This window comes from Zalophus californianus, chromosome 5 (genome assembly GCF_009762305.2).
Source record: "Zalophus californianus isolate mZalCal1 chromosome 5, mZalCal1.pri.v2, whole genome shotgun sequence".
NCBI lineage: Eukaryota > Metazoa > Chordata > Mammalia > Carnivora > Otariidae > Zalophus > Zalophus californianus.
The window spans coordinates 83864818-83877825 of NC_045599.1; the positions used below are offsets into that span (position 1 = coordinate 83864818).

Here is a 13008-nt window from a genome sequence, read left to right on the forward strand (position 1 = left end):
AAATATCAGGTGTCAGGGAGTTAGCAAGCTGGCTTCCTGTGGCATCAAAGCCAAAGGAGTAAAGAAAAAGAAATTATATCCACTTAGTTCCTATTTGAAACTCATACTCCAAATGTGAGAATTCAACATATCAAAGAATATAGATGTCCTAATCTTGTCAATATCTCTAATTTTCTTAAAGTCTGGATAGTCCAATTTTAAGCAGGAAAAAAAAATCATACATGATGGTCTTCCTTAAAATGATTCAGGGAGTTGGAATAAGACATTGGAATTTGTAACTGTTTCAGAACATAAATGTCTATGTGAAATAGTTCATAAACCTAAATCAAATGCCTCCTGGGATCATATACCTAGGTAATTATTGATATTGGAATAACTAAGCAGCAATATGATAGATACATACTTAGATAGATGGACTTTGAAGAGGTATTATTAACCATTCACTTATTGCTATACAATGTGACTTTGTCTCTTCAGGAAAATATTTAGGGGATTTGAATTTATACAAATCAGCATTATATAAAATAACTATATTATGATTACTCCAATGTCACAGAGGCAATGACTCTTAAGCTGGTCTTTGAAGGGGAAATAACATTCTGCCAAGCATAGAATGAGGCTGAAGTATGAGAGAAAGAAAACAGCAAGCTAAAAACACAGAGTAAAAGGGTAGGGAGTGTTGGAAGGCTCTGAGTTGACAAGACTTGAACAGGGTTGTAGGGAGCTGAGACCTGAAAAGTCTGTTAAGAATGGACTGTAGAAGGGCTTAACTGCAATCTACAAATGTTTGAATTTAAAGCTACAGGAAACCAAATGCCCTGGTGGTTTTATTTTTTTAAGATTTTATTTATTTATTTATTTGACAGAGAGAGCACAAGCAGGGGTAGCTGCAGGCAGAAGGAGAGGGAGAAGCAGTTTCCCCGCTGAGCAAGGAGCCAGATGTGGGACTCGATCCCAGGACACTGGGATCACCACCAGAGCTGAAGGTAGATGCCTAACCAACTGAGCCACCCAGGTGCCCCCACTGGTGGTTTTTGTTTTTTTTTTTGGTGGTTTTAAAACAAGTGACAAGTAATAGAGGTAATAATCATTATGCCTCAACATACAAATAGGAATGGATTTACTTGTTTGTTTACTTATTTGTTCATTATTTTTTGGCTTTGAACTATCTAGATTGATGTTCTAACCTTGGCTACAAATTAGCCACCTAGGGAGCTTTTTTATTTTTTAATTTATGTTTTTTTTTTTTTTAAAGATTTTATTTATTTATTTGAGAGAGAGAGAATGAGAGATAGAGAGCACGAGAGGGAAGAGGGTCAGAGGGAGAAGCAGACTCCCCGCTGAGCAGGGAGCCCGATGCGGGACTCGATCCTGGGACTCCAGGATCATGACCTGAGCCGAAGGCAGTCGCTTAACCAACTGAGCCACCCAGGTGCCCCTAATTTATGTATTTTTTTAAATATTTATTTGAGAGAGAGAGAGAGAGAGAGAGAGAGAGCATAATAAGGGGGAGGGGCAAAAGGAGAGGGAGAAGCAGACTCCCTGCTGAGCAGGACCCAGGGCCAAAGGCAGAGTCACTCAGGTGCCCCACCTAGGGAGCTGTTTTAAAAAGAACAATGCCAGGACCCCACTTCCTGTTTTAGTTTGTTAGGGTCAAGGACCTGGGACCTGTAATTTTTAGAAGCTCCCCAGGGAATTCTAAGGGGCATAGAAAACTAAGAATAACTGATCAGGTAATTTATTTTTACCTTAATTACTTCACTATTTCAGGCAGAAAAGTAAATTCTGTACTTACTTGTCTGAAATGTTTCAATTAACCGTCAAGGCAAGAATGTTGATACTTTAGAGAACTTAACTTTATGATCCTCTTTATTAAAATGAGTGATGCTTTAAAAGTAGTTTTCATATGGCACTAACGAGAATGCCATCTCCAAGATGGGGTTGCAGGGGTAAAGCTTGCTTTCAAATATGGGTTAATCTTTTTTGGACTAGTTTAAACTTCATTTTTGCATTAGTCGTCTCCAGGTTGAAGTAGAGTTCTGCTGGGTCAGGTGTCCAGACAAAGAAATGAAACAAGCTGGTGAATCAAACCCCACAGTCCACAGACTGTAGTTTAATGCAGTAGTTAAACTAGAACTGATATCCAGAAGAAATAATAAAGGAAACAAACTCAAGAACAAAGATGAAAGAAATAACAATTAGACACAAAACTTTCATAGATGACTAACAAAATGGCATTTAATCTAATCCTATTTATCTTCCTAAAACATTTAGAATTCATTCAAAAGCCCCAAGAAACCTAGGTTCTATCACCAAACTATTTAATAAAGTCTTTGCCCCTCCTCACCCCTTTGTCCAATAGGTTTCTCAGAATCTTTTAGAAATAACTATTTGCTAGCATTTCTCTCCTTGGAGACCTAAGGAAATGTTCCTTTTCTATTTCTGATCTAGCTGTTTCTTCTGTGTACAACCTAAAAGTGGGAAAAAAAACAAAACAAAGCAAAAAAAAAAAAAACTATCTACTAAATAGAGTGTCACATCTCTACCTTCTGTCTTGTGACCTTCAACTTCCATCATGAATTTTCTACTTGGCTCATTCTTTCTTTACTTTCTGGGTGCTTCCTAGAGTTTGGTTCACAGCATCCCTTCTCAGAAAGTCTGTGGATAAGTAGGAGTTTTACAAGTTGCTGCAATATTCTGAAAAAGTCATTTTTAAAATTTTTCATTTATGAACTGTCTGTTGTTGTTTTGCCTGTTTGAAAACATAGTTTAAATAAGATCTACAGAGCAAACTTTTTAAACATACAGAAGCTTGGGCAGTCATTTTGATAAACAACTTAACCCTATAATAATTAGACATATATGAAAATATGTTTTGCGTTCCTATGTACTACAGATGACTATGTGCTTACAGGTAATTTAAAAAGCCAACAAGAACTAGTCGATTCAACCAATTTCCATATCACTTTTCATTGTCTAAACTTCATTCTATAGACCATAGACTTATGTGACCAGTTTTTAACTATAACGCTGAAATTGGTAAGTGATTTTATTCCCCTAGGAAAGTTTCATGTTTTCTTTACTACTTGAACTGAATGTACTTTTCACTGCTCTGTTTCCCCTCTTCAAATTTTTAAATAAAAATCACCAAATAAAATGTATCTGCATTTTACAAATCTAATCCATCAACTAGCATAAAGTATACTGTCCTAAAATGTTCTTTGAGAATTATTAAATAACACTACATTCTTTCCTTAAAAGAACATACGTGGTAGAGGTGCCTGGGTGGCTCAGTTGGTTAAGCAGCCAACTCTTGATTTCAGCCCAGGTTGTGATCTCAGGGTCAGGCTCTGAGCTCAGCGGGGAGTCTGCTTAAGGATTCTCTCTCTCTCTCTCTCTCCCCCCGTCTGCCCCTCCCCCTCACTCCCACGCTCGTGTGTGAACACACGCGCGCTCTCTCTCTCTCAAATAAATCTTAAAAAAAAAAAAAAAAGACTATACATGGTGATGAATGCATATTACCAAAAGAAGCTTGTATTTATGTTTTATTACAATGGCAGTCATAGGCATCTACAGCATAATTTTATTTTTAGTAAAGGTTTTATTTACTTGAGAGAGAGAGAGAGAGAGAGCACCAGTGGAGGGAGAGAGAGAGGGAGAAGCAGACTCCCCACCGAGAAGGGAGCCCAACACGGGGCTCGATCCCAGGACCCTGAGATCATGACCTGAGCCAAAGGCAGACGCTTAACCAGCTGAGCCACCCAGGCACACCAGTATAACTTTATTTAAGTAAAAAGAATATAAGGAACCTTTTCAGAAATAAAGTTAATTTGTGCTTTTTTTTCTATATTCAGACCAATAATTAGGATACTTTTATCCCATTAGCTTTATCTACCATCAACCAAAAAGCATGTAAGTATGCATTTTTGTATTCTTTTACTTGCTTAGAGACTCAAAAGAAGCTAGAATATCTATATTTTACTTCACTGAGGCCATTTATATATATATATATAAAATTATCCATATTATATATATATATACACACACACATACATGCATAGCATTGATATGAGCATATAGAGACAGAGAGAACTTGTTTTTCAATCAATTTTCTTTTTTAAAAAGATTTTATTTATTTATCTGAGAGAGAGAGAGCACAAGCAGGGGGAGCGGCAGGCAGAGGGAGAGGGAGAAGCAAGCTCCCTGTTGAGTAGGGAGCTCAATGTGGGGCTTGATCCCAGGATCCCAGGACCACGACCTGAACTGAAGGCAGATGCTTAACCGACTGAGCCATCCAGGCACCCCCAATCAATTTTCACCCAAGACTTTCACCAACTTCTGAGAGAATTCTATTTAAAGACAAGTAAAAGATAAAACCCTTAGTCAGTGAACATGATTTCATGAAATAGGAAATGCTGTTCCTAAGCCCCTTTTGAGCTTTGGCATTACGTTTCCCCCCAGATCTAAACTGGCTAAGCAAAGTGTAGAATTATGGCAAACTAAGAAAATCTTTCCTCAAATTACATGCATTTTTTCAGATAAAAGTGGAGAGATTTGGGTCCTACTATTTGGGAATGTGCATTTTTCTTTGTAGTCACCTAAATCATTGTCTCGGGTTCCCCCCCCATTTATCTTGGCCACAGTAAAGATGATATTTTTAAATATGCTATTAATTTGGGGGGGAAATTGTTCTCTTACAGCAAATTTATAACTCTATTCTGAGACTTCCACATACCTTATGCCAACATTGTAAATTTTATTGTGATGCTGTAAGGTTACAGTTAAGGTATAATTTTTTAAAAGCATTTCATCTTGTAGTTTGGGATAATAGTTATAAAGCTGGTCTCTATAGAAACCACTGTAACTTATGATCTTAGAACATCAGATGATTATGAAAAGGATTATTGGCCAAAACTTCTGTTAAATGAGAAATATTTTACTGAATTAACCCTTTTGAAAATTAGGTCTGGGGAGGAAAGTGTGCTCTTAAGATGACAGCCTTCTAATCAGAGATGCTCACCCTCCATTTCTATTAGTCTACCTTTTTTTTGGACATACGCTGTATACTAAATTAAGTAGGATTCATTGGTTCAGCTAGGTTCTGAATTGCTCTCTTTTCCTGTGGATTAGGAGAGTGCATTTCTTAGCCCTTTTCCTTGAAATCCACCAGGATCTTTTATGTGGACTATCTAGTATTCTGCACACTTCCAATGCTTAATAAATATTACATTACAATATTAGCATAATAATAAATCATCTTAAAGTACTACATGGGCTATTAAGTGAGATCCTATTCAGTTTGAGCCAAGACATCAAAAAGTTTTATTTTCTCTATACGCATACAAAGTAATTTTAAAACTCTCTTTCCATGAAATGTCCTTGCATCCATAAGATGTCTACATATTACAAAGTGAAGTGGTGAAGTGTGTATCTTCCATTTATGTACTTCATTTGTTCAATTTATTCTGGGACCTGAATTTGCCATTTTAATAAGAAGAAATTTAAAACTGGGCAGACAAAAACAGAAATAGCACCATTTGTCAAGTAAATGCCTTTTCCCAATGGCAGTTGTGAAATCTTTATGTAGGATTACTAGACCAACAGCTAGGTAGTGTTCCTTTCCATTAAGAAGTTCTGCTTTGTCTGTGATTAGTGGTGTCACACAGACCTACACTAACAGCCACCAAAAACATGAGGATTTTCTTTACACTTAAATAAAAATGATGCCAAAGATATTCAATTAACACAATCTTATCCTAACTGGTTGCTTTGAGAGAGATTCTAGTTTGATATGGCCCTCAAAGCAAAAAATGAAAATACTTTCCCTTCCAAAGGTATCATTTAAATACTATACATTTTACCTACCTATCTGTAAGACAAATAAGATAAAAATGATGCATCATCTGTGGTAGATAGCAAAATGGCCAATGTCCTTACCCTGTTACAGTATAACTTTGTAGTTCGCCCCTCCCATCAATAGATGGAGTTGGTTTTTCTACTCCTTGAACATGAACAGAACCTGTGACTTGCTCTGGCTAACAGACTGTGGCAGAACAATGTTGCGCCAATTTTGAGCCATGCCTTCCACTCTTTATCTTCCACTCTTTAGGAAGCTGGCCTAGTTTCCATGTGGACAAGACAAAGCTAACCTTCTGGTTGATGAGATACCTAGAGCTCCTCTACCCCCATTGTCCCTACTAATCCCCAGAAACAGAGCTATCTAGCTGCCTGGCAACTGCTGGAAGTTGCGTGAGACATTCCCAGCCTAGGCTAGAAGAACTGTACTGCTGAGCCCAGCCGAAACTGCCAACTCACAGCATCATGTTCTGAATCAGCGGTTCTTGTTTTAAACCAATAAATTGTGGGGTGGTTATACAGCAATAGATAACAGCTCAATCTTCTTCTTAAATTATTGGGAATAAAATGTTGAATATTCAGCCCAAATACATGTTATTCTTTTACAACTTTGATTTCCATTACTGAGTTACTCACTGTTAAATATGTGATTGGCAATCAGAATTTCCTGAATATTTCTAACAGAAATGTTTGTGTCCACTACTTTATAAATTTCATGGGGAATCTATTTTTTTTTTTTTTTTGTCACCAGAAATTTAACATGGGACCCTAAATGAACACAGTTAACATCCAGGCCCTTGTGATCCTCTTAGGATAGTATCATTTGGTTAGAATAGCAAATCTGAGCAGATGATTTACCCAGTAAATCATTCTTCTAAGAATGTGGTGCCCAGCAGGAAAAATGAAAAGGTAAAATCAAAGGAAGCTATGTTTAGCTTCATCTCAAGTCTCCACATCACTCACGACTATTGATTTAACATCATGGCACCTCCATATTTCAGCAGGAGGATCTGCCACAGGACAGAAGCCGTAGTGACCCTGTAAGGGTCATCCTGCTGTCAACCTCAAATTGTGACATCTCTGCTTTTGGCTGACAGCCATGGCAGGACAGGGGAAGCACAGCTCCCTTTCCATAGAACAGTTGTGATTCAAGGAAGTGAGATACAAAGTGAAATTTTATATATCGAGTCTCATCTTCCTGTAATTTAAAGTTCTAAATGGGAAGAGGGTTTTGTCAAGGTCCCTAATGTGCACTCCCTCTAAGTCTGGTGACTAGACCAGCTTTATAATGTGTACCATCTCGGGTGGAGACTACTCCACTAGCCCAGAGTTGTCTTTTCAGCCTTCATTGTATTTCCATCCTCCACAGGAACTAAACCATTGGCCACCCTTCCTTCTTGAGACTTTCTTATCCTTTGCTGTTTGTTACTCCACATTTTCAGAGTCCTCTTTTTTCATCTCCAGCTAGCTTCTTCTGGCTCTCAATTCTGAGTCACAGCCCAGGGCCAGGTATATAGTGAACACTTAGTATTTGTGGAATGAATATCCATCCCTAAATATAGGTGTTTTCCTTAGCAATCTCTTCCTTCTTCCCTAACATAATCTTGAACAGTCATTCATACTCCCAGCTCCAAGTAGAGTCTCTTTGTGGAAGTCTCCCAAGCCTTCCGCTTTAGCATCTATTTTTTTCCATCATCAGACCCATATTCCCAGCCTTCTCGTTTATTTTTCTACATGACTATACTCTGATACCTCCAAAACAGCAAGCCCCAAAAGTGCATCTGATCATTCAACACACCCGGACAGCCCTTTCCTGGTGTGCTCTCTAGCATGACAAGGTCAGGATGAAGTCCTTCATCTGTTCTCAGATGAGAACTTCTAGCTGACAGACTTGATAAAACAAAGGACTCAGTATTATGTTAAGAAATGCAAAAATCAGTTTCCTAATTTCTCTTTTTTTATTTAAAAAATATTTTATTTATGGGCACCTGGGTGGCTCAGTTGGTTGGGCGACTGCCTTCGGCTCAGGTCATGGTCCTGGAGTCCTGGGATCGAGTCCCGCATCGGGCTCCCTGCTCAGCAGGGAGTCTGCTTCTCCCTCTGACCCTCTTCCCTCTCGTGCTCTCTATCTCTCATTCTCTCTCTCTCTCAAATAAATAAATAAAATCTTTAAAAAAAATATTTTAAAAAAATATTTTATTTATTTATTTGACAGAGAGAGACACAGTGAGAGAGGGAACACAAGCTGGCAGATTGGGAGAGGGAGAAGCAGGGTCCCCACTGATCAGGGAGCCCGATGCGGGGCTCAATCCCAGGACGCTGAGATCATGACCTGAGCCGAAGGCAGACGCCTAACGATTGAGCCACCCAGGCGCCCCTAATTTCTCATTTCTATACCAAGTTGGCTGCTAACTGGTCTCAGACATCCATTTTTACCCTTGTCCAATATCTGCTTCATTCTGCCGCTGGAGTGATCTATTCAGAGGGAAAACAGACATCATCCTTCACCACTTAAAGGCTTCACGTGCCTTGCAGAGTAAAGATAAAATTCTCAACATGGCTATAAAGCCCTGCATAAGCTTATCCCTACCATCCTCTCAGACCTCATCTCATAGAATCCTCCCCACACTCACTAACTCCAGCCACTCTGACCTTCTTCCACACGTTTCCCTATCTCTGGGTCTTTGCTTATGCTATCCCCTTTGCCTGAAACATTTAGGCTCCCACCTATTTAACTTGTATTCATCCTTCAAATCTCAGCTCAGATGTCACTTCTTTGGGGAAGTCTCCTCGGATCACGTAGAATAGAGGATTCTTCTAAATAACCACATGGCCCTGAGCTCCTTTTCTTCATACTACCTGTCTCCTGATTTAAACTGAGTATTTGTGTGGCATTTTGTCTGCTTCCTCTTCTAGGGCAATTGCTCCGGATCACCTCTCCAAAGCTTAGCATTGTGCACAGCACAGAGTAGACTCTCTGTTAATATGAATGGAATGAATGAATGAAAATACCATACTAGTACTTTACACTGTGTTTTCCCATGTCGTTTCTATGAGGAACAAGATTTCAGAGTTATACAAAGGCAGTGGGTATAAGAGGGAGGAAATCAAGTGCCTCTCAGAGATTTGGAAATGAAAGATTTCCCTGGGAAGTTTTAAGCAGAGAAACTGCACCCAACAAATCGCCATTGAAAATATATATAACCAACCTTAAAGAAGAATTTGCAACCTAGAGCCAGACCTAACTCAAGGTCTCTCCACTTCTAAAGAAGGGGAGTGCCAACCTCAAAGGGAGCCAGTCAAAGATGTACAAAGAAAGTGACATAAGCTGAGACACATTCTCAGTTCTATTCCCCAAGGAGTGGTGGGGGTAGGGGTTGACAGGTAAATCCAAATTATAAATGGCTCCCCCCAGCTGTCTCAGCACACCACCATTTAACCCACATTGTGCCCTCTTTTGTTCTCAGGCTGCCAAACAAACTTAATAATTTTCCTCCTATGTAGCTTGACATTCATTCATTCATAAATTTATTAAGCATCTGATAATGAGTATGCCTTGAGGATACAGTGGTTAGCAAGACAGAGCTGGTCCCTGCCCTCACAGAGCTTAAAATACAGTCTTTTCAAGTGACAAGAAAGCAATAAAAGTTTGGGTCCTAGAGCAGACAAATACCTCTTGTTTTCTTTCTTTGGAGAACCTCTCCTTTTTCATTCCTCTGATCCTGGTGAAGCTATCCACTGCCATGAAACAGCATGCTGCACCAACATGACACCACCATCACCATCATGGGGTCAATCAAGCAATCGGGGTTCTTGCTAGATTTACAAATGGAGCTGGGATTGAGAGGACTTCTTTGGGGATTTTGAATTCTGTGAGTACAGGTTCGGGGCTGACAGCAACCATCTTTCCTACTCAGGAAAATAGGATTGCTAAACTTCAACAAATAAAAATACAACAGCATCAGTCTGGACGTTTTTCTGAGAATCCAGGGTAGAGCAGAAACAGACCGTCAGAAGGCCTTATGTCAAAAATGTTCTCGGACAGTTGCTATTATCATTAAGCACACTGTATTTACATTAGGTAAGTTCTACATGTCAGGATTTCAGGATTACTATTTACTTTCTTAAGTATTTTTTTCTTTCCTTAGTACCATCTGACTTTGAAGTCCAACACGGTACAGTTTTGGGCTGAGGAAATGGTCACGGAGATACTTAATATTGATAAATGATCCTTCTCCCAGGATTTTAGTTTTAGAAGCATCCACGAAAAAAGAAGGGAGATTTTAAACATCATCCTTATTCCTTGACGTCACAAGTCAAAAAACAAGCCCTCTGCAGCCCAAGGGCAAGTTCGTTGCTGGTTCCTGCACAGGTGAATTATGGCTCAAGGAGTAACAAAAAATTCTGAACTACTAAATTACTTACACTGAAAAAAACAAGAAGGGAGGAAAGATGCATGAGCTTAGGGAAAGGATTTTATAATGTACCCCAGTCGACTCAATGATAAATGTACATGATTAATCATAGACACCATTTTGGCAAATGATATTTTTAAATGATAGAGGCAATTATCTGTACAATTACATATGCACAGGAATGCATTATTTTCTGACTTTCAACAAGCAGCTTACCTTACAGAATAAGTAAGGAAGACTCTTACCTAATTTAGCATCCTAATTTGTAACCTCAATCTAAAGAGGCCTTTTTTTGGTGGTTAGAGGAGGTTCAGAAGAGGAATGTAATGATGTTAACGTCTTGGTTCTACTACTAATATCTTTGTGTGACTATTTAATTACTCAAGGTTTCAAACCATAAAATGTAAATCATGTACTCTCTCTCTCCCACAATCTTTAAAGGAATACAAAATGATTTTCTAAATGCCTTTCCAATAAATGTTCTGGAAACAAATTGAAAACCTTGCGAAAATGAAAGAATATTTGCTACTCTCAACTAAATTATTCTGTCTAGTGAAATCAGAGAGAAAAATGTCAACAACTACCATAAGTGATGGTCTTTTTTCTAACTTGATAGAATAAACACAGACTCTGCTATTTTTTTAGCCTGATGGTCTTATCTTACAAAAGCAGTATGGGATGGTGAAGGCTTCAGTCTGGACTCAGACAAACATAGTTACAAATCTGGCTCTGCAATTCACTATGATTGTAACCTTGAGCAAGTTACTAAACATTGCTAAGCTTCAATTTCTTTGTGAAAGTGAGTCTGATCACTACAATCTCAATAAAATATGCGGTGAGCAGTACACGAGATAACGTGTATCAAGTAACTGATCTAATGTCAGGGACTCAACATGTGTTCAGCTCTGTAGGTGTTATTAATGCTAAGTCCTCCCCCTCAATGAAGTTCCTTAATATCTTATCCTTCTAAAATAAATCATAATGTCATCCTATCATTCACTCATTCTACAATGTGTATTGAGTGCTCTGCCTACATAAAAGATATCAGTATATAAATGAAAGTTATTTTGGATGTAAGTAGGGAAAAGAGGGTTTTTCAGAGAATGGCTGGGAGTTACTGGTTAGTAATTTTTATCTCTAGCTTTGATGATCTAAGACTGTGTTGTCCAATACAATAACCATTAGCCACATGTGGCTATTGAGCACTTAAAATGTGCTATTTTAAGTTGAGATATATTAATATGTGAAATATACTCCAGATCTTGAAAACTCAGTAGAAAGAAAAGACTGTAAAATATCTCATTAAAATTTTTTCATATCGATTACTCATTGAAATGATATTTTGTATATAATGGGTTATATAAAATATATTATTAAAATGAATTTCATCTGTTTCTCTTTACTTTTTTAATGTAGCTACTAAGAAAATTAAATTTTTGTTGCTCACATTTGTGGAAAGCATTATGTTTATATTGGGCAGCACTGGTCTAAATATTTACAACAGGAGAGGAAGAAAGAAAGAAAGGGAGAAATGGAAGGAGGGGAGGTGGGGGGGAGGGACAGAGGGAGGAAGGAAGAAAGAAAAAAAAAGAAACTTCAAGAACTAGAAGATATAAGTCTTAGGGGGCGCCTGGGTGGCTCAGTCGGTTGAGCATCCGACTGTTGATTTCGGTTCAGGTCTTGACCTCAGGGTCCTGAGATGGAGCCCCATGACAGGACTCTGCACTCAGCTGGGAGTCTGCTAGAGATTCTCTCTCCCTCTCCCCAAACCCCTGCATCCGCTTGTGTTCTTGCTCTCTCAAATAAATAAATCTTTTTTTTTTTTTAAGATATAAGCCTTAAAAGATATTATAGTGGAAAAGTTCTTTCTATGTATAACACCAATGGCAGAAAATCTAAGAACCTGGGATTCTATATTTATAGCACAGTGCCTGGCACTTAGCAAATGCTCAGTAAATGCTAGCTTGTATTATTTATAAGTTCAATGATTCCCTCTCTTATTTTAGGCCACATACTAGATGCTAGGGTTACAGGACAAACAAAACAATCCAGTGTAATGAGGAGTACACAGCCTAATATGAATTAACAACAAAGAAAAATTTTGCAAACTTTTATATTTTGTATTTATGTTATTCTTATGGAACTATAAGACATTATGTTTCAAAGAATGTGTGCATACCTCCCCACATCTGACCCTTATTAGATTAAGAAACAATCATTTCTGTTTTGTTATTGTGAAAATTAACAGTAGTGGGATATTGAAAGGCATTTTTAGTTCCTTCAGTGAAAATTTCATTTTTAAGATACTGTGAATGTGTCAGTAACAAAAATTAATTTCAAAGCATTCCACTGGCATGTATTTCTATATCATACATATCATTCTCACACAAGATGATTCCTGAATCCTTCCAGAGTATTTCATGACACCTATCTATGGCCCTCCTGTAATTATGCTTGTATATATGCATATATACAAATACGTTTGCATACCAAGAGCCAGAGCAAATAAGTTCATTTTTGAGCCATCACAGCATTTCCCCAGCTCTCCCACCCCCAGGCTCTAAGAGGAAGGAGTCTTGCTGCTCAGACAGCTTCAGGCCTGGCCTTTTGTCGTGCTGATTAGAATCTGAGCTGAGCTGCAGGATTTACATCTTAAAGGAAAAGGAGCCCCAGCCCCAGAAACGGATCCCAGAAAAGAGGAGAGAGAAGAAAAGGCGTCCAAGAGGGAGTTGGGAAG

At 38.3% G+C, this 13008-nt stretch overlaps 1 long non-coding RNA gene across 1 annotated transcript in view; it reads right to left on the reverse strand.

Moving 5' to 3' along the window:
* Positions 1–4230: 4230 nt before the first annotated feature.
* The window catches only part of LOC113928447, a 34085-nt gene continuing 25307 nt past the window's right edge, over positions 4231–13008 (reverse strand). The window contains exon 3 of the long non-coding RNA XR_003521904.1: positions 4231–4349. This is a non-coding gene — a long non-coding RNA (uncharacterized LOC113928447). The remainder of the gene's footprint in view (positions 4350–13008) is intronic.